The sequence below is a fragment of the Neofelis nebulosa genome, chromosome 3 (genome assembly GCF_028018385.1).
Source record: "Neofelis nebulosa isolate mNeoNeb1 chromosome 3, mNeoNeb1.pri, whole genome shotgun sequence".
NCBI lineage: Eukaryota > Metazoa > Chordata > Mammalia > Carnivora > Felidae > Neofelis > Neofelis nebulosa.
In genome coordinates this window covers 167,503,148-167,525,128 of record NC_080784.1, presented here as the reverse complement: position 1 = coordinate 167,525,128, position 21,981 = coordinate 167,503,148, and the positions used below count along the sequence as shown (strand labels likewise).

At 37.0% G+C, this 21,981-nt stretch overlaps 1 protein-coding gene and 1 long non-coding RNA gene across 2 annotated transcripts in view; one reads left to right on the top strand and one right to left on the bottom strand.

Annotated features, from left to right (window-relative positions):
• The window catches only part of GABRB1 (gamma-aminobutyric acid type A receptor subunit beta1), a 254,012-nt gene that overhangs the window by 55,628 nt on the left and 176,403 nt on the right, over positions 1-21,981 (top strand). The gene's annotated exons all lie outside the window — the stretch shown is intronic.
• LOC131507633 (uncharacterized) overlaps positions 18,662-21,981 on the bottom strand; it is a 41,443-nt gene continuing 38,123 nt past the window's right edge. The window contains exon 3 of the long non-coding RNA XR_009259599.1: positions 18,662-19,395. This is a non-coding gene — a long non-coding RNA (uncharacterized LOC131507633). The remainder of the gene's footprint in view (positions 19,396-21,981) is intronic.

The window sequence follows — 21,981 nt, the reverse complement described above, 5'->3', positions numbered from 1 at the left end:
AATAATGACTATAAAGATGGATTGTTCTGATTTGTATGCCAGTGTTCATAGCAGCATTATTTACAATAGCCAAAATGTGGAAACAACCCAATGTCTATCAACAAATGAGTGGATAAACAACATATGGTATATACAAATAATGAAATATTACTCAGCTGTAAAAAGGAATAAAGTTTTGATATTTGCTACAGCATGGATAAGCCTGCAAAGCATAATATTAAGTAAAATAACCCAGTAACAAAAGGACAAATATTATATAATTCCAATTATATGAAATATCTAGTTTAAGCAAATTCATAGGGATAGAAAGTAGATTAGAGGTTACCAGGGCTGTGGGGCAAGGAGAACGGGGAGTTAATGCTCAATATGTACAAAGATTCTGTTTGGGATAATTTTAGAATTTTGAAAGCATATAGTGGTGATGGTTGTACAACACTGTGAATACAATTAATGCCACTGATTTGTATGCTGAAAAATGCCCCAAATGGCAAATTGTGTTAATAATACATTTTGTCACAATGTTTAGAAATTAATATTTAATACTATATACCAAAACTCATTGTTCACTGTAAATGTGGAAATGGTATGGTATATGAACTGTATCTCATTAAAGCTGTTAAAAACAAACAAAAAACAAATTGTTTTGAGGTACAGATGGATATCAGTAGCTAAAAGGGTGAGAGGGTGGAAGGACTCGGGGCCACAGGGGGAGGTCAGTGTGGTAAACAAGTGAGAGCTGTGCTCCCGTAAATTGCTCGGGCTTGTCTCTTTTCCCTTCTGGTCATGCTTTCTAGCTTCGAGCAACTTCATTCTTCCCTAGAGATGGGTCCACTCTGAGAAAACAGAACCAAAGTTCCTTAAACCAACTACTCTGTTCGGCTTTTGGCATCACCTGTGTAGCTAACATGTTATTGAGAGTTGAGGAACAGACTTGATGTTGGCCTCTCCTGTCCCTGAGGATGTGACTGTGCTTAGCCAAAGATAATATTGCTAAAATTTGCCTGTCTTTCCCCTTTGTTACTCAGACAGCACTTTAGATCACAGATGAGGTTGACCACCACCTCAGAACGTTGACGATAGTAATTATTACACTATTCTTAGACCTTTCCATTTCCCCCTAACTGACATGTCTCCCAGGTATTTTATATTCTAAGAAGTCAGTAATTGTCTTTTCACTAAAGAAGGAAAAATTCCTGAGCTGTTAAATCTAATCTCATATTTCACAAGTTTAGACTCAGATTTGATTCTATACCTCAAGTGTTTCAGTAATCCGTGGCTGTTGCCAAGCAAACCACATCTCCTGCTACTCCCTTTGATCATAATATTTCTATACCATGTAATTACAATAATATTCTCATAGTATTCACCGCAGTGCACAATTTTTAGTATACTTGTCAGTCTCCCCCAATAAACTATGAACTTCAAAAAGGCAGGCACCGTGTGCTATTTTTCTTCTCACTTCCACCAGAGTGCCTGGCCTGTAGTAGATGCATGAAAAAATGTTTGCTAAATGAATCAATGAACAGAAAAAAATTAATCAGTAAATGAATGGCATTGAAAGAGCCCAGTAAATAAAATAAATCCTTTACTGATTAAAAAAAAAAAAAAAAGACATCTTGGTGAAAAAAGTGCCCAATTTTTTGAGTAGTCAAATATTCAGTGGGCCAGTCATCAGTCACCTATGTGGATATGCTTTCCCACCTGCTATGGCCTCAGTAGTCACAAATACCCTTTTCCTAACTGGCTATATATATATATATATATATACACACACAGTCCAAGAGTTGTAGCTCTGTTAAAGTAGAGTAAGCATAATTTCAAAATAAGCATAATTTGATACCTAAATGTATCAAAATCTGACTAACTACATTTTTCAAGTTCCAAAGTGCAGTTTACTCACTTAAACTTGTCCTTAACTGATGTGCCATTACATATACACCAGGAAGGGCAGAATGCAGAACGTCTAGTAGAATGGCTGTTAATGGCAATACTGTCATTCTTTTCTAAGAAATCATATGTATTAAATATGCACTCCAGGTTTTTGACTCAATTCCAGAAGAAAATCAATGTAAGTTATTTAACCTGATAGCTTGTACACTCACTAAAGCCAACAGCTGAAGTGCACACAGAGGCTGTAAAGCACGTGAATGAACAAAAGCTGGCATGTACTTGTGATAAATTACCCACATTAAATTTAAAATTTTTTTAATGTTTATTTATTTTTGAGAGAGAGAAAGAGAGACTGAGGGTGAATCAGGGGAGGGGGAGCGAGAGGTAAACACAGAATCCGAAGCAGGCCCCAGGCTCTGAGCTGTCAGCACAGAGCCCCACACAGGGCTCAAACCCATGAACTGCAAGATCATGACCTGAGCTGCGAGATCATGACCTGAGTCAAAGTCAGACACTCAGTTGACTGAGCCACCCAGGCGCCCCATCCACATTAAATTTAGATAGCGGAAGGGAAGTCTCAGGAATCTAAGGATTTTCGATTTCATATGAGCATTATTTTTTCATTCTGATATCTGGCTGTTCCACTTAAGGTAACTATTTTCACATTGTGGCATTACCCTTGCATTATTTTTGTTCTAAAGTCTTGAATAGGGCTGCTGGACTTTTAATTTCAACTCCGGAATGGATAACACTTAATACTAAGAACAGCGCTGTCTTCATACAATAACAATGTAGATTTAACTCTAGATACAGTATATTGTTCACTGGTTCACTCATGATAGATTCATTATTTATTAAGACTTTTCTATGAACCATAAATTATGCCAGGTGCTAAAGACATAGAAAGATAATAGACATAGTTTTTCCCTAAATGAACTCAGTTTCGTGGTGGGAGATGAACAAGCAAACAGACTTCCAATATTTGACTAGCAAAGATGGATACAACCACAGGAGTTATGGGAACATTGAGAGTGGACACCTACCTCGGCCTGTGGGTCATGGATGGCTTCTAGGAGGAGGTGACAAGTAAGAATTAGAAGCAAAGCAAAAAAAAAAAAGAGGACTTTCTGGATAAAGACAGCATGTGAAAAGCCCAGAGACATGAGCAAACCATCCTGCAGGACAGAATGATGAGTTTCTTGGACATTTAAGAGCTTTAGAACATTAGTTAACCAACAGCTGACACTGACTGGGCTTTGGCATTATTTCTTTCCCAAATCACCAGAATCAACCTGCCTTTTCAGGTTTATCCTGAGAGTTTATCATACCCCATTCTTATGATTTGGACCTAAGCCCTAGGAGGCCAGATAGCCTCTGTATCCCCAGCCCCTACTACAGTGGTTGGCTATAAGGAATTACGTGTCTGTGTGTGTACCCTGAGACTCATAAATATGGAGAACAAACTGAGGATTACTGGAAGGGTTGTGGGAGGGGGGATGGGCTAAATGGGTAAGGGGCACTAAGGAATCTACTCCTGAAATCATTGTTGCACTATATGCTAACTAATTTGGATATAAATTTTAAAAAATAAAAAATAAAATTAAAAAACAAATTCCAAATCTACAGAAAAAGTTCAAAGTTCATGGCAAGGAATTACATCAATATTTAACATATTTGCACATTTGTGCACTCTCTCTCTTTCTCTAGCTTAGCAGCTCTCCTTTTTTTTCTCCTCTCCCATTTTTTCTCCTTTTCTCTTTTTCTCTCTTCATGTTGATTTATGTTCTAATTTTTTAATTTCTAATTCAACTGCATTTTGATATCTGAAAATTTTCCTTTAAATTTGTTTATTTATTTTGAGAAAGGGAGAGAGAGAGAGAGAGAGAGAGAGAATCCAAAGCAAGCTCTGCACTGTCAGCACAGAGCCCGACCTGAGGCTCAAACTCATGAACCATGAGATTATGACCTGAGTCAAAACCTGAGCCACCCGGGTACCCCTGATACTGAAAATATTTAACAATACTTAACTAAGACTGGGGAATTTTCTTACTGTTTTCCTCTCCTTTATGGTATGTTTTGGGAAGACTGTTTATCATCAACATTCTATGATTATCATTTCTATTTTCATCTTATATTAACGTTGATTGCCATCTTCTGTTAAGTATGAAATGTCTTCTGTCCTTCTGGGCCAACAATAACAGGTGCATGGGGTGATTTGTGTGGCTTACACAATTCTTGGTTGAAGAGAGCTTCTTCTGTTCATCTCAGGAAGCATTTTCCCTTGTTCTGTGCAGAAGGTGTATCTCCTTATTCTGTGATTATTTTCTATTTTGGTGACACTCTTAATGTTCACTGCTTTTTTTTTTTCCTTCTTTATCGCCAAGACTTCAAGGTTGTTCTCCATCTGCAGCAACAGTGTCTTCATGAGATAATCTCCTTCCCTTCAGCCCGCTGAGCTATCAATCCCTTGTCCTGTCCTCAAGGTTTCCCCTTTTATGGTGGGACTCTTTTTATCTGGAGTGAATATTATCTGTGTTCTATCACCCCTGCCCCCACTGCCCCCTTCCCTCTTCCGCACAGTTTCCACTTGACTTGCAGCTCTGACATGAGCTCTGCAGCTCGGCTCCATTAGTTTGGAAATATTTCTCTACCTGCACACAAATTGTAGTTGTGGTGTTCACCGTCTTGTAGTTATGCTATAGGCATAGGTTATCTGCGATTTTCTCTGCTCCCCTTGTGAATCTGTGTTGGTTTTTTTTAGAGAATGCATAGAAAAAGCTGTATTTAGAAGGAAATGAGAATTTCAGTGGTGTTTTGAAAAAAAATGATAGCCTCTCTTAGGCAAAATATGGCTATAGAAGTCTTTAAGTATCATATATTGTATTGACTCATATTTTTATTATTAAATTATAAAACTCCTCCCAAAATGGATCTGCCGGCCACATTGAAAACAGTATTCTCCCCAGCCTTCATTTTATTTCCAAAGTCATCAGTCAACAGAATTTCTCTATAATAGAGGAAGGCTGATTAATGTTGGGTGTAAAGACTAGTAGAAGTCACCAAATATCTATTCTTCACTTCTTTGGGAACAGAACACTAAGTTTTAGTTAAGCATATAACTGTTCTAAGTAAAGATTACATTTCTTAGCTTTCCTTACAGAAAAGTATGGTCATGGAACACGTACTGTTCAGTTATATATAACCGAAAGTATCATTTTGTGACTTCTGTAGGGATCTCTAAAAAAAAAATGGGTATACCCTTATTTATCTTCTCCCATTTCTGCTGATTGGAATACCAACATAATGGTTGGAGCTCACTCATCTTAAACTAGGAGGAGGAAGTTCCACATGTTCAAGATGGAAGAGCAACAAAATAGAAATAGTTCCTGATAACTATGGAGCTACCATATCATTTCAGGAATGCTGAATTCCATATTGTATTTTATTTTGTGTGTATGTGTGTGTGCACATTACTTATTTATATTTAATTTTTAAAATTTACATCCAAATTAGTTAGCATATAGTGCAACAGTGATTTCAGGAGTAGATTCTTTAGTGCCCCTTACCCATTTAGCCCATCGCCCCTCCCACAACCCCTCCAGTAACGCTCAGTTTGTTCTCCATATTTATGAGTCTTTTCTGTTTTGTTCCCCTCCCTGTTTTTATATTATTTTTGTTTCCCTTCCCTTATGTTCATCTATTTTGTCTCTTAAAGTCCTCTTATGAGTGAAGTCATGTGATTTTTGTCTTTCTCTAATTTCACTTAGCATAATACCCTCCAGTTGCATCTACGTAGTTGCAAATGGCAAGATTTCATTCTTTTTGATTGCCGAGTAATATTCCATTGTTTATATATCTACCACATCTTCTTTATCCATTCACCAATTGATGGACATTTGGGCTCTTTCCATACTTTTGCTGTTGTTGATAGTGCTGCTATAAACATGGGGGTGCATGTGTCCCTTCTAAACAGCACACCTGTATCCCTTGGATAAATGCTTAGCAGTGCAATTGCTGGGTCGTAGGGTAGTTTTATTTTTAGTTTTTTGAGGAACCTCCATACTGTTTTCCAGAGTGCCTGCACCAGCTTACATTCCCATCCATATTGTATTTTAAAAACAGAAAGCTAAGTATCTGTGGTTTTTAAGCTGCTGTTATTTTACATTTTCTGTTATTTTACATTTTCTGTCATTCTCAGCCAGACCTAATTTTAAAAGCAAGCAGGGAATTGGGGATAACTACAGACATAAATAACTGCTTCTGCATCAACTGTAGCTGCTAAATATGGGGCTAAAATCACCTTTGGCTCATATAAATATAGTTCAATTCTGAATCATCAGCAATAATGTTGCTTCATCTTTGCATTGAAATGTCTGCATTATATATAAATTTCCTTCATCTTCTTGTTGATGTAATTGATTTTGTATCATAAGACTCTTGATATATTATCTTTAACTTATAACTACCATAAATTCTTCTAGCTTTATTTCTTTAAAAAAAACTCATGCATCTTTTGTAAGATTGATCTTAGATAATCTTAGAGTTAATGATACAAATGAAAATGAATTCCTATGAATTCATCTAGTATATTTTATAAGTTATATTTATTATTGCTGTTGATTTGCATAGGCTTGCTCTATACCTTATTGAACTCTCATATTTATTCTAAAAGTTTTCCTGCAGACAACCTAATTCTGCATTTGAAGTATTCAATAAACATCACTTATTTATGTAAATTTATTTATTTACTGAGCAATGACCAGTCCTAAAGACTGCTAGGTAGAGAAGGGAGAACATAAGAAGATGGATATATATATGATGGAATATTACTCAGCCATAAAAAAGAATGAAATCTTGCCATTTGCAATGACGTGGATGAAGCTAGAGAGTGTTACGCTAAGTGAAATAAGTCAGAGGAAGACAAATGCCGTACAAATTCACTTTGAATTTAAGAAATAAAACAAACAAGAGAAGGGGGAAAAAAGAGAAAGAGAGAAAGGCAAACCAGAAAACAAACTCTTAACTATAGAGAACACACTGAGGGGTTGCTGGAGGGGAGGTAGGTGGGGGGATTGGTTAAAGGAGCAATGGCAGTTAAGGAGGGCACTTGTCATGATGAGCCTTGGCTGATGTATGTAAGTGATGAATCACTAAATTCTACACCTGAAACTAATATTACACTGTATCCTAACTAACTGGAATTTAAATAAAACCTGTAAGAAATATACGAATAAATAAATAAGATATACCCTGGATCAGTCAAATGCTAATATACTTTGATATACCATAAGATATTGAGTTTCTCTATTCTCATAAATGATAAGAAGAATAAGAATAATAAGATTCTATCATATCCTTAGAATAATCACTAATTTTGATTTTTATTCTCTGGATATTTCAATAAACTGATCACTGTAATTATTGGAATCCATTTAGGTCAATAAGATAACTTATCTACAAGGAATAAGCCCACTTTAGAAGTTTTGTTCATACTGGATATTCAAACACTCTAGAATGGTCTTGGAGTAAGACTGGATACACCCTCTTCAAAAGCCAGCTCAGTCAAGTTCTTTATTCATATTGGATGACACAGCTCTGCTCAAATTATTCACACAGGAGCTTTGCAGCTGCATAAATTATTTCAAGTGGCTGATATCACAGTCTATGAAACCCTTTACCTTAAATGAATGGCTAGTGTGCTTGTCTATTATTGACGAATGGGAGTGGAATATATTAGTCATAAAGAATAGGCTTTCCAAGTTAAAAAATGGAAGTAAGTAAGAAAAACGAACCATGAATAAATATCACCTTTTCAGAAGAGAGCTGAGAAAATATGCCAGATTTTATGAGAAACTTTTCTCTTTTTTACAGTTCAAAACCAGCCTTTTCAGAGTGATTTGATCATTTTTCACTCTTGATTCATTCAAAGTTCATTCTACTTCCTCAAACTATTGATAATATTATTGTACTATATTTGATATTTTAGAAGAGGAAAGGGTGTCTTTGGCCATAAAGTACCATACCATTGTTTGATACTCCATTAAGAGAAAATCATGGTGATTATAGAAAACATGTGATGGGAAAGTAATCACTGACATTCTTAAGCAGTTCTCCCCAGAATTAACCTCAGGGATTATTGTTGAGCTGCAGGAGAACCACCTTGAGCATCATTCAACATTAGGGCTCTTTGTAATGTGACACTCTTTGCTGCCATTTTCAGTCATATAAATAATTCATTATAATAAAAACTATTGTCAAAGTAGTATCTAGGCCAATAGCTAAAAGTCACACATGGATTTCTAATGAGAATTAGAGAAGTTCAATGACAAATGAACATATAATAAGATTATCAACTCTGCTAGTAATTGAGGAGAGAACACTTCACACCCATTTGACTGGCAAAGCTTAAAAAAGGTTTGACAATGATATGTTGGCATTAAGAATTCTCATGCATTGCTGAAAGGAATGTACATTTGGGACAACCACTTTGATGAGCAACTAAATCATATCTAATAAACTGAATTTGTGCATGGTTCAACCCAGGAATTCCAGCCTTAAGTTTATATTCTTGCACATGTGTTTAAAAAGAATTGCAAAGAACTGTTTATTGTAGCATTGTTTTAATAGTAAAAGAAAATTGAAAGAAACCTAACTCTTCATTAACAGGAAAATGAAAAAATGAAACATGATACAGTCACACAACAAAACACCACACTGCAGATGAAATAAACAAGTTAGATTTGCATACATCAATACAGATAAACATTTTTTTAAACTCATTATAAAGAATACGTACAAGGTGGAACAATTCATATAAATTTTAAAACATGGACAGCAATACTATAGTTTATGAATGTATACTTATAGAATGAAGACATTTTTGGAAATGAAAACCATTGAGTCTATGAATGTATAAAGAATACCAAAGTAATAGAGGACAGCTACACAGGGATTTTCAACTATATTTTTAGTGTTACAGATCTACAGTGGAGATAACTATATGCTCGTTATATTATTCTCTATATTTTTTTCATTTCTTATATATAATAATAACAATAAATATTATTTGTGGTACCCTAGCATGGCAAGAAACAGCATTAATATCAGACGCTTATACCCTGTTGAGGCCTGAGTTTCTTCAGGGTATAATCTGACACTTACCTGGGAGATAAAAACTCCCAACAGGAAAAGGAAGAGCTGTCTACTAGCCATAGATATCTTCTACCAACTCATGCCACCCTCTAGAATTGACCCAGAAACATGATTTTGAAGCAACTCATGAACAAATTCCGTGTTTGAGCCCTCAAGCTCAAGCATTATTTCCATAAGCAAGTCATAGGAACTTTTTCCCATGCTTTTTTCATTTCCTTGTTGCTTTCTCTAGCTTACTTGTTCTCATGTCTGCTTCTCTTGCTTTGATAGGAAGTAGTGGTTATGTATTATTCATTTTTTAATCTCTCTTTTCTCCTTATTCCAAGGCTAACGGTATTTTATGTGTGTTTCATTCTAAAGTTTATGTACAATACACAATAAAATGATGCCCCGCTATGTAATGCAGATGCCAAATCCTGCTAGGCTAGAGCAAAGTGTTCCTGAAGTGGTGTTCCAGCTTGTACATCTGGGACAAAGGCAGAAAAATAGACCTAAAATGTCTGCTTATAGAGATACCTCTATCACCATGCACTCTTCTTTTGTAAAAATTAACATTAAAAGAAAGTGGAATCTATGGTCAATAGACTGGTTTCAAAACTTGGTTCTATGTATGATTAATGAGCCATTTGATCTCTGGAAAACTTTTAACAACCTCTTACTCTGATTCTTATTTCCTCATTTTAAAAAGAAGATTAATATTTGTGGGTTTCTCATGAGAATTAAATGAAACCAAATATGTAAATGTTGATAAAAAATATACTTTAAAATGTCTTATGACATGTTGTATAATTGTGGTGACCATGTCAAAATCTGATGATATAATATTAAAGTTCAATTCACTGAACATAATTCTGTAAAGAGCTAGCTAAACCAACATGAAAGAGTCCTATTGCCTTCCAGACTTCCATTGCATTAAATGTGAGATCTGACACTCCCCACAGAAGCTAAGTACTGAACCTAGCCTAGTACCTGGTGCCTAGCTAGGTACTCCACAGATGTATTACAGAGCACTATAAGAATTTTTTGTTATTATTTATATTCTAACATTCTTCTGTTAATTGCCTTAGAAACCTTGTAAGCAACTATGCCTGAACTCATTCATTATAACTGGGCCATTATAAATTCTTTTGGACTCAGTGTTGTTCATATTTGCTTTGTGGCCCTCCTCTCAGTTCCCTCTTAGTCATTGTTCTTTGATAACAGTCCGTTGAGAACATCAACCCTGTTCCTCACACTCCTCATTCCAGTGTCTGTCATTTCCATCTTATTTTATATTTAGGTATATCAATATGCCTAAAATTACTCTACCTTCCAAAACCAAAACCTATGAAAGCCTCCTCTCTAATTCAATCCACAAGCTATAGTTTTTATTTCTTCACTTCTTGATCTTACTCAATCTACTACTTCTTATCTACAGCGTGCTTTGATCTTGACCTCTTTCAGTTCTTTCAGAGGACCACATCCACTCAAGAATTATTTGTTTCCTTACGGAAGCCTAGATCTCATGGTCAATCATTTCAGAATTGCTTTTGTCAGGAACAGAGAATTCTTATATTCTAATTTTTTGCCATGCCAGCCCTCCACTTCCCAACTGTGATTGGACCCATTATGTTATTCAAAACTCCTCTGTCCCAAATCACAAAATCCATCTTCAAAGCATGCTCCGAAGGGTCCCTCTCCTAAATAAACTTCTTCAACTGAGCTACCATCCCATTTTTTTCTTTAGACACTAAATATTCCTCAACTTCTTTCAATCTGACCTCCCATTGCAAGATTTCTTGAATCTTTTATTTTTTTAATCTTTAAGATGTATTTAAATCCAAGCTAGTTAACATAGAGTGTAATAATGATTTCAGGCATACAATTTAGTGATTCATCACTTACCTATAACACCCAGTCATCATCCCAACAAGTGCCCTCCTTAATGCCCATCACCCATTTAGCCCATCCCCTTACCCACCTCCCTCCATCAACCTTCAGTTTGTTCTCTGTATCTTAAATCTTCTTTTAAAAAATGATTTACAAAGATCTTCTACTCATCCAAACAACCTTTCCTTGATAGTTGATTACAACTGGGCACTTTCCTCCTTCTTCTTGTCTCTCCTGATCTCTCCACTTTGCATTCTCCTGATTCCTTCTGTTCAGTGAAGGCATTCTTCATACATATATTCTCCATCTTCTTCTGCAATTACCTCAATGTGGAAATGTTATCTATCATCACAGGTTTATTAACTACCTCTCTACAGATGGTTCCCATGTATATACTGCCAGTTTAGCCTCTTCTGTTTTTCCTGCTTCCTAATGGTTACCTCTCCAAAGAGCTTCTACCGGAAACAAAAATAAACATGCCCACAGCAGATCCTGAGTTCCTCTCAAAAACTGTCTTTCCAATTTCAGTTAATGACATCACCAGTCTGATAATCAGATAGCTTAGAGTCTCATGCTTATCTTTCATTTCTGAATTCTAGTCTTGTTCCACAGTTCTGTGCATTAGATCTCTCCAATATCTGTGGAATCATTGCCCTCCTTTTGGATTTTGATGTCCCTTTTATCTGTTATCTGGCTATTGTGATAATATGTTAACTCTTCTCCCTGCCCCTCATGTGATTCCCTCTCTCCAGTTAATCTAATCCTGCTGCTGAAGAGAACTTTTGACCTAAAGCATAGCTCTGATTTGACTGCTTCTTTCACTCAGAAAGCATCAGTTGTCTAGACATTACAATTTAAGTTATTTAATATGGAATTAAAGACGCATCATGATCAGGATTCAATTTTTTTTCTTGACTCTATGCAACTGTAACTACTACAGAATAGTAGTTACATGCTCAGCTCTGGAATTCTGTAAACGTGGTTTCTGTCTTGGCTCTACTATTTCATTGTTGCCATAAATACTTACTAAGTACCTTAACACATTCCAGAAATTATTTGGGGGGCTGGAAATACACAAGTGAACAAGAGTCCGAGGTTCCTGCTCTCTCAGAACTTAATGCATTTTTAAAGTTAGTATTTGTTAAGTGTGCCAAGAGTGTCTACTACCATCTGGTTCCAGGAGATACAGCTGTGAATAAAACATACAAGTAAATGAATAAATAAATGGATGACGCAAACACATACAAACATGTATTATTATAATTAGTATCAAAGTTTGATAGGGTGTTCAGGCTAACCTGTCTCAAGAGCTGACACTTGGGTTGAGACCTAGCAGAGAGCATTCTAGCAGAGAGATCAGCAAGTGCGAATGTCATTGGCGAGAATGGCGAGAATGGGCTTGGCCTTGTTAGAGAAATAGGAAGGGACTCCGAGAGGGAAGAGTACTGTGACTCTCTAGGCAAGTTTCTCTGAGCCTCAGGCTTCACCTCCGAAACAATGATATCAGTACTCTACTTCATAAAATGGTAGTGAGGGTGAGATGAAGTCATGCATGTGAAATGATTAGAGTATGGTAGCTCTTACCAGCTTTGATGAAACCGCTTCACTAGACGTTCATTATACACTTCCCAGTGTCCAAAACTTTCTCCCACTCCCCTCTCCAGCATATCTATTATGCATGATGCTCCTTTCTTACAAAAGAAATTTCATTTTCCCTCCTCTTTATCTGTTAAAATAGCATCCATATTTCAACGTCTCTTCTATGAATGCTGCACTGATTTTGCCAGCCAAATGCATTTCTCATCTCTGGGCTCCCTTAATACTTTGTGAACATCTCCCCTCTGTGTGATCCAAATCACACTCCCCACTGCCTTATTTTCTCTACCAGATTCTGAGCTTATTTAGGATAAAACCAAGTATTCAAATTTTGGTCCCCAGCCCCAGCAACCTACATGTGATGATGCCTCGCCCAATTATATAAATACTTGATAAATACTTATCAAATGAATTGTTATTGAACTAATTCCATTCACTGTGAGCTTGGAAGTCACACAGCTCAGTCCATAATACTCCATCCCGTGGACCCCCGAAATTCATCTCCTTCTCTCATGCAAAATACATTAATACCTAAAACATTTAACCTGTCCCAGTGTCAACTCTAAAGCTAAAATCTCTTCTAAATATCATCTAAATCAAGTTTGGATGAAACTCATGATTCATCACAAGGCAAAATTCTCCAGCTGTGAACCTTTGAAGCCAGATAAGTTATCTGCTTCTAAATTACAGTGGTGGGACAGGCACAGGATAGACTTCCATTCTAAAAAGGAGAATATGGAAAGAAGAAAGGGTCATGGGTCCCACATGTGTGGAATATGCTACCTCCAGAAGGCAAAAACAGCCTACCAAGTATTTTCCTTCTTTCTCAGTGGTGAGAAATGTGAGATACAACAATCCCTTTAACTTTGAGTGGCACACCCTTGCATTCTAGGCTACTCTTAGCCTTCAAACTTCATGTAGCAGCTACCTGGATATTTGTCAGTCTATCATTCACCCTTTGGAGACTGTCTTACCAAAGTCTCCAAATTGCTGATTAACATGGTATAAATAGGACTGGACAGATGGAGAATTTGAATTGCGTAGTAATGACAACAGAGGCCTCGGCGAATTCCGCAGGATGATCAGAGTTGTATAGGCTTTCAAGGTTGACTTTGTACCCTCCCACAGCTGTGAGCAATTATCTGATGCCTCTGGTAAGGGGGCATAGCTTTGGGCCACACCGTTGACTTCAGTGAGGAGCAATTCCTGGAAAGAGACCTGTAGATGAGTCTTTTGGTCCTAAAGGAAGTTCTTTGCCATCCACCATAAAATCCACTACCATATGGATTAGTGCTTTCATTCCTAACGAAATATGAGATAACTACTTTTTTTAAATAAGGCTGAATAACTTGTCTCAGACAATAAGAATAATAAGTTGCAATGCTGAAATAAAATCAGGGAGATTAGCACATGCTATCATATGATCTGATATTACATACTATCATATGACCTCACCACGATGTTATCATACCTATAAAGGAGAGAAAGAAAAGAAAAGAAAAGAAAAGAAAAGAAAAGAGAAGAGAAGAGAAGAGAAGAGAAGAAAAGAAAAGAAAAGAAAAGAAAAGAAAAGAAAAGAAATTAATCCACATTCTCAAGGAACGAATCAATATCAGATTAGTATCAGATATTTAATGAAACAAATGAACAGGATAATTTCCACATATTCTCAATAAAATGGTGTTCTTACCATGATGAATCTTTCCACAAGAGTCTCCTCCCACCTCAAACTCAAGAACTTTGTTTCAGGGTTAAGGCTCAGCTAACATGTTTGCTCATGGTGGACATGGCTTTATTAAGCTGCCTTTCAAGCCATGTAACACCAGGGATCTTAGGATCTTTCTCCAGGTGTAAAAGTGATTTGCAAATCCAGGCATTCTGCTCCACCCTTGGAGCTGACAATACTATTCAAACTTGCTGTGTCCCCCAGGATAGGAAACAGATGGCACATTCCAACTAGCCTATTTGGATAAAATCTAATCAAGGGACTCAGAAAAGGTGAGATAGAGTCTAGGGAAACCAACAGACACATGGTGTGTTACCTAGAACTACCAATAGTGAAGTCCCTTAAAAGAAGAGGTAAAGGAGAGAGTAGCTTTATAGGAGGATCATCTGACATCAACAACCAAGGGGAGCCCAAAGGAGGGAGCTGGAGTAACAGGTACCCTGACTTCACTATCCTCCTACGTCTAATCTTCTGCTTCTGCCTTCCATTAGCCAGACCCAAAAGGAAGCCAAAAGGCCACAAAGCCCTCTGTATAGTCCACATAGGATAGCATCCTGGGGCATGGAGGAAAATGGATAAAGGGTGGAGAGTAGGTCTGGAAGGGCAAATGGGAATATCAAACACACTTTCTAACTCTATTGTACTGTGCCTTAGGTATCATCAGTTTTGGTTTAATGGATCTCCCAAGCCTGACCCAAGTAGATAACATAACTAGAACTCTCTTGTTGTCAGTATAGATGTATATATTCATAGTGTGGTGGAGAAAGAGGAAGGAGGACATATTAAGGAAAAGTAGAAGGAGTCTCTTAAAACTCCCGTATGTTACCCATAAGGAGACAATTGAAGTTACTATGCATTTAATTCAGGAACAAGTATCTGATAGTTGTGTTTCACAAGGGAATTATCCTTGACCAGAGATATTTATTACATAATGTTATAGAACATTGGTTCTTTCTGTCCTTGGATTCAACCCACTGAAACACTCTTTATCAGTGAGGCCGAGTCACAACGAGATTCTTGTAGAATAATGGGATTGACAAGGCAAAGGCTAGAAGTCAGATTCATGTATGTGAGATGGAACAAATTATTTTACCCCTCAAATGAGCCCAATTTCTTCTCCAAATGGGTATAACAACATCAGTTGTCTGTAGAGTGCCAGGCATTGTGCGGGTGCAGTGGTTATTCATATACCCATTTTACAGATGAAGAAACTGACACTTAGAGAGGTGAAATAATTCCCACAGCTAATAAGTGGTGGAGCTAGGATTGGAATCTAGTCTGTCCAACTTCAAAACTCTATATCTTAATCACTATGCCAAACTCTAGTTCAAATGACTTTTGGGAAATTAAGTAAACTAAATTATTTGGAGTGTCTGACTCAAATGTGACAGATATATGAGGCTGAATGCATGTTTGCTGAAAGAAGTTGAATAAATGAATGAAATTCATGCTGAATTCCCACTAGGTATTTTTATAGTTTATATTATAAGAAAGGCCCAGTGTATGTTAAGGATAGGAGACAGAGAGAGAAGTAATATTTGTCACTGACTGAACCACATGCATTAGATATGCAAAGGTTATTGAATGGCTTGTGTGACATCCAAGTATCAGATAATTCTACATTGATTTCTAGAAAGAAAATGAGAATGTCCAAGCAAAAATGGAGTTTCAATAACCATATCTGTGGTATGCTGAATATAATGTCCCCTCAAAGGTAAAGTCACTTCCTCATCCTTGGAACCTGTGTACATTACCTTATGTGGCAAAAGTGTAAATATTACTTTATAATGCAAACAATGCGACTAAGTTAAAATTATAAGAGTTGCTCATCTTGGGACAGAGGTGGGCCCAAATGCAATCACATGTATCCTTAAGAGAGAGAAGCAGAGGACACTTTGAGATAGACACACATAGAGAAAAAGGTGATGTGAAAACAAGGGCAGATAATTGGAGTGATGCAGCCATAAGTTTAAATATCTATTTATTTTTGAGAGAGAAAGAGTTGGGGAGAGGCAGACAGTGGATCTGAAGTGGGACTGTGCTGAGAGTAGTGAGCCTAATGTGGGGCTTGAACTCGCAAACCATGAATGAGATCAGGACCTGAGCTGAAGTTGGTGGCTCAAGTGACTGAGCCACCCTGGTGCCCCAGTGCAGCCATAGGTTTAAAAATGCTTATCTTCAGAAGTCATCAGAAACTGGAAGAGACAAGGAGGGGATTCTCCACTGGCTTCTGGAGGGAGTGTGACCCTGCCACAACACCTTGGTTTTAGGAATTTGGCCTCCAGAACTGTAGGGAATAAATTTCTGTTGTTTTAAGCCTCCAAATGTGTGGTGATTTGTTGCAACAGCAATAGAAAATGAATACAATGTGCTTACAAGTGATACTTTATTGGATTATACTAGCTTTCAAAGGAAACAATTGGCAAAATAAATTATTGCCACTATAATAAAGCCTGAATTCTACAGAAAAAAATTATTGTTATAAAAATACGGAAACCCCAACATTTTGTTGAAGACCTACTTTTCATTTCCCCAAAGCCTCAAAGCTAGCTAAGAGAGAGAGGGTGTTGCCAATGAATTGTGTGAGCGTGTGGTGTGGGGGAGGGTTAGGTGACAGGAAGGAAGAAAGCTGAGTCTGGAAGTGGGCACTGTCACTGGGAGCTAAATGCTGCTGGAGGGGATGCCCACTGGATCTTCCCATAAACCACAACTTGGAGCACAATGCCATGATTACCTCAGAAAATGATTTAAAGGAAAAAAAAAAAAAAAGACCACTCAAATCCATGCACAGAAGTAAGAAGGAACTCTAATCATTTCAGTGAAAGGTTTTTTTTTGACAGATATGGTAGTGGGGAGACAGAGTATATTTAATGCACTCCCCACCCCTTGGAAGAGCAAAGAGTTCAGTGATTATGACAGGTTTGGTTCCAGGCCAGAGAGATATCTTTTGAGGGAAGTGACCAGGATCACAGTTCAATGGGTCAAATCAAAGAAGGCATGAACACCAATGCCTAACATCGAACTTGTTGTGTATTTTCTCTCATGCATCTATGTTCTCCCACAATAATGTGAAGACTGGGGTCCATTCCATTGATTAAAAATCCCAGTGTCAGGGCGCCTGGGTGGCTCAGTCGGTTAAGCGGCCGACTTCGGCTCAGGTCATGATCTCGCGGTCAGTGAGTTCGAGCCCCGCGTTGCACTCTGTGCTGACAGCTCAGAGCCTGGAGCCTGTTTCAGATTCTGTGTCTCCCTCTCGCTGACCCTCCCCTGTTCATGCTCTGTTTCTCTCTGTCTCAAAAATAAATTAAAAAAAAAAAAGTTACAAAACAAAATTAAAAAAAAAAAAAATCCCAGTGTCTAGAGGCACCTGGGTGGCTGAGTCAGTTGAGCATCTCACCCTTGATCTCAGCTCAGTCTTGATCTCAGAGTCATGAGTTCAAGCCCTACACTGGGTGTAGATCCTACCTAAAAAAAGAAAAGAAAGAGAAGAGAGAAGAGAAGAGAAGAGAAGAGAAGAGAAGAGAAAAGAAAAGAAAAGAAAAGAAAAGAAAAGAAAAGAAAAGAAAAGAAAAGAAAAGAAAAAAAAGAAAAGAAAAGAAATCCTAGCATCTAAAACAATGCCTGGAACTTGGTGAGTATTCACCAATTGTTTGTTGAAAGAATAAACTTCCAGTGAAACCCACCTTGGGCATTTATGCCATTGGAGAAGGGTCCATTATATGGAATTTGGCCTTCATTGTCTTAGGAACACATACTGAATATCCCATGGAAGGCAGCCAAAGAGATGCCCAATTTCGTATAATAGACCCTCATTTGAGGCTTCAGTCAGACTGGACTCTTGTCAGGGCTGGAATTATAAAGTAAAGAGGCTTTAAGGTCTTCCATACCTACCAATTCAGTCTGAAGTTAGAAACTGTGGGGCTAGGGATAAGGTTCAAAATGTTGCACCAGAAGCAGAAATTCTTGAGTCCCAATCCTTTGTTCCTTCCTAAAGCCACACAGGCACTGGTGAGGCTTTAGAAGCTACTGGAAAATTCATAGCAATTAACTAACAATTAAGGCATTTGTATTAAAACAACAGTGCATGATGTTTGGTAAAATTGATTTTGCCATAAGAGAAGTTTAAAATAAATTAGCTATTTCAAGAGAATCATGGCTGTCAGCAAATAGAAATGTCATATGCTTAACTCAAATCACAGTAATGCTCTGTGTTAGTCATCTGACTTCTTTGGGTCTCCGTTCTTTCATTTGTAAAAGGAGGAGATTGAAAAAAATAATTATAGCCATGTCATAATCACCAATGGTCTAGCAACCTATGACTCAATCACTAAAAGCTGGAAATGTTCTGCTTCTATGATGATAAATCACTTCCTTAGTGCTGTAAATGTACTTAGAAGGAAATCAAAATTTACTGGATAGCAGTGGAAATTAGTCTATTATATGGTGCTTTTTATTATTGGAAAACACAAAGTAACAATGCAGCCATTACCTAGGAAGTGGGGACCCTTGCAGACAGACAAATCTAATGAATTTGAGGGACCAGGTTAGCTTTTTGTATTGACCAGAGAGGTATTGTGAGCTCTTTGAGTACGTGAACTGTGTTTACACCATGCCTGGAACATAATGGTAGGTACTCATGCCCTCTGTGAAAGCCTATTGTTATGCCTTTATTTCCAGACACAGACATGATGAGGAAAATCACAATTACCTATAAATTTTTGGCATTGTATCCGTGTTCAACTCTCTTGGAGTTTCAATAAAGGTTTTCCAAGGCAACTGATGATGCTCATAATTACAGTCAGTACATTGTATTTTTAAAATACTGTATCCAAGTTCCAAGTATCTTTAAACCCTTCCTGTAGAGCTTCTTATTCTTTCCAACAGTTGCCTACAAAATAGTAGGTTATTATCCTTCTAGCCTACAGATAGAGGAAGCAAATTATAAACATGACTGTACATTGGGGTTTTGTCCAGGGTATTAGAGTTAACTTCTGTATCACCTGTTCCAACAGTGTCAGGGTCAAGGTCCTTCCTGGTGCTTTAAACAAGTGTCCAACTCTAAACTTTTCTTCACAGCTTCACACACAGCAGTCATGAGCTGGGTCCTCAAGCATGATAATATTGACTTCTGATATTTCTTTCATGGAGATCAACAGGAACTCCTAAAGACCAAATGCAGATAACTATCTTTAATTCTCATTCTATTTAGGCACATCTTAGATATTTACATATTTATGTATTTTCCCTGTTCTTTGGCTTTTGAGATAGAACTTTCGTACGTCTTCTCTTTATTTTATTGACTGTCTTTCACCCTCTAGCAATCCTTCAAATGTTAATCTTCTCCAGTTTCCTATACCAACTTTTCTCATTTGGCCCATCAGCGATCCCCTACCCTTGTGACTTTGAAAAAAAAACATTTTTTTTTTTTTTGGCTGAAAACTTTGACCCATCATCTGACCCCAAACTCAATTACACATATTCCCATGTGGACTCCCTGCACTTACCTCACATCTTAAGTTCTACGAGATGGATCTTAAGTTCCATCTACAAGATGGAACTTGTAGTCTTCCCTTGTAAGTCTGCTTCATCTTCAACATGATGCACTTCCACTATTCCCCCCCACATCATTCCAACATCTTCATCAGACTAACTCTACTTCTAGAGGTAGAAGTTATCAAATTCTTCAGATTCCCCTTTGAAAAATGCTTCTCTAATTCCTTTTCTTGTCTCCATGCCTGCTTCCTCTGCCATAACTCAGATTATCATCACCTTTTTTGTGTGCTTTTATAACTCTACTCTTCTTCCTACTGTTTCTCTCCCTCCTTTTGACCATTCTCTATACTGCTGCCAGAGTCCCTTCCCTCCAAAATGACACTAACCGTATTTCTCTCTTACTTGAAAACTTCGCTGAGCCTCCAGAAACTTCGATAATTTTAAATAAAATTCTCACTTCTGCACTGATATGAATGGGTTGACAATCTTGTTCCAACTCCTTTCTGGCAACATCTTTTGCTTCTCTTTGCAAACACTTAGTGCTACTGGCATTGAGCTTCCTTACTCCCTTCTCATATCCAAATCTTTTCAAGATTCTACTTCTTTAAACATATTCTTTTTTCATGACGTATGTAACTTCTCAATAAAATAGTTTCTTATTTGGGGCACCTGGGTGGCTCAGTCTGTGAAGCGTCTGACACTTGATTTCAGCTCAGGTCATGATCTCACGGTTCGTGAGATCAAGCCCCACATCAGCTCTGCACTGACAGCATGGAGCCTGTTTGGGATTCTCTCTCCCTCTCTCTCTGTGCCTCTCCTCCATGCTATCGCTCTCATTCCCTCAAAATAAATAAATATTTTTAAAAATAAAGTATTTCTTATTTTTTGAGGATTGATTAGTTGCTCCTGTTCTCAGAGTCTTTGGATCTTATGTATATAAGTACCATGTACTGTACTAAAATTTTTCAATTTATGTCAGTTCACACCACTAGACTATATTATCAATTTTTAGGTACAAGATTCTTGACAAATCCAAAAAAATGGAACGTAATATGCCGTACATTTTAGCAATTATGTGCTAAATACATATTGTGGTGGTTTTTTTTGTTTTCTTTTTAAAAAGCTGTAGTTTCAAATCGTGCAAATGCTAAGCATGCCAGACATTGGTAGCTTATAAACTTTGGGGAAAAGTATTTAACTGCCAGTCACGAAACTGCATATAACATCACTAGCGTACTATTGAAGAATAAACTCCACTGTCTTGTGTTCTTCCTTAGAATATTCACTTTTTGAAACCTATGGTGTGACAGAGTAATCAGAAAAATATGATCCTAGAACATTCTTTTGACTGGTTTTAACAGAAGATTTCCTTGAGAGTGATGAATTACTTTGAATGCAAGCTATGCAGTTGTTCATAAGACCTTAATAAAACTTAAAAGTTTTAAAGCATAATGCAGTGTTTCATCACTCTGAAATATGGCAGGGACCCCATCACTTTAGGGTTTGTTATGCTTCCCCAAGTTCAAAAACAAATGCTCTATTGTATTACCTTGGCTTCATTATTCGAAAAAATTCTATTGTCTACTACTTTTATAAAAATTTTTATTGCTTTCCTTGTTTTGTAAGACTTTGTTGATGTTCAGATTGCTGGCTTAAACTTGTGACCTAATTCAGAGCATTTTAAAAGGAAGAAAAAATTCTCCCTTTAGTAACATCTTTGATCTGAACAGGTTTTGATATTGCCACACACACAATTGAAATTCTCCTTTCATTCTATCAACATAGCCAGATTTGGGCATAAATATTGGTGTTGCTACATTCCCTATTTTCAATTTGTTCTTGAGCAGCAAACAGTCATTGAGAAAGTGCAAATGAGAACTATGGGTAAGGTCTTTGGAAACATGGAAAAAGGAACAATTCATTCTGACTGAACATAATGGAAGATAAACATCTTAAAAGTCAATATAATTAAACTGCACTACTTTATTTGATAAATGGAATAAAATATCAATTCCAGTTTTCATGGGATATTCTAAGACACTTTAAAGGTAAACATCTTCAAAACCATTTATATATTAATGCATAAGCAGCAGGCAAGAAGCATGAAGAAGATAGAGGTAAATAGACAGACAGACATAGCTACACACAGGTGATTGATGATAGACTTGCTTATTAATTTTACAAAGGTTTTAACACAACAACTCCAAATGTTGTTAGACTTTTAAAAATCAGGAGTAAACACTCAATGGAATAAA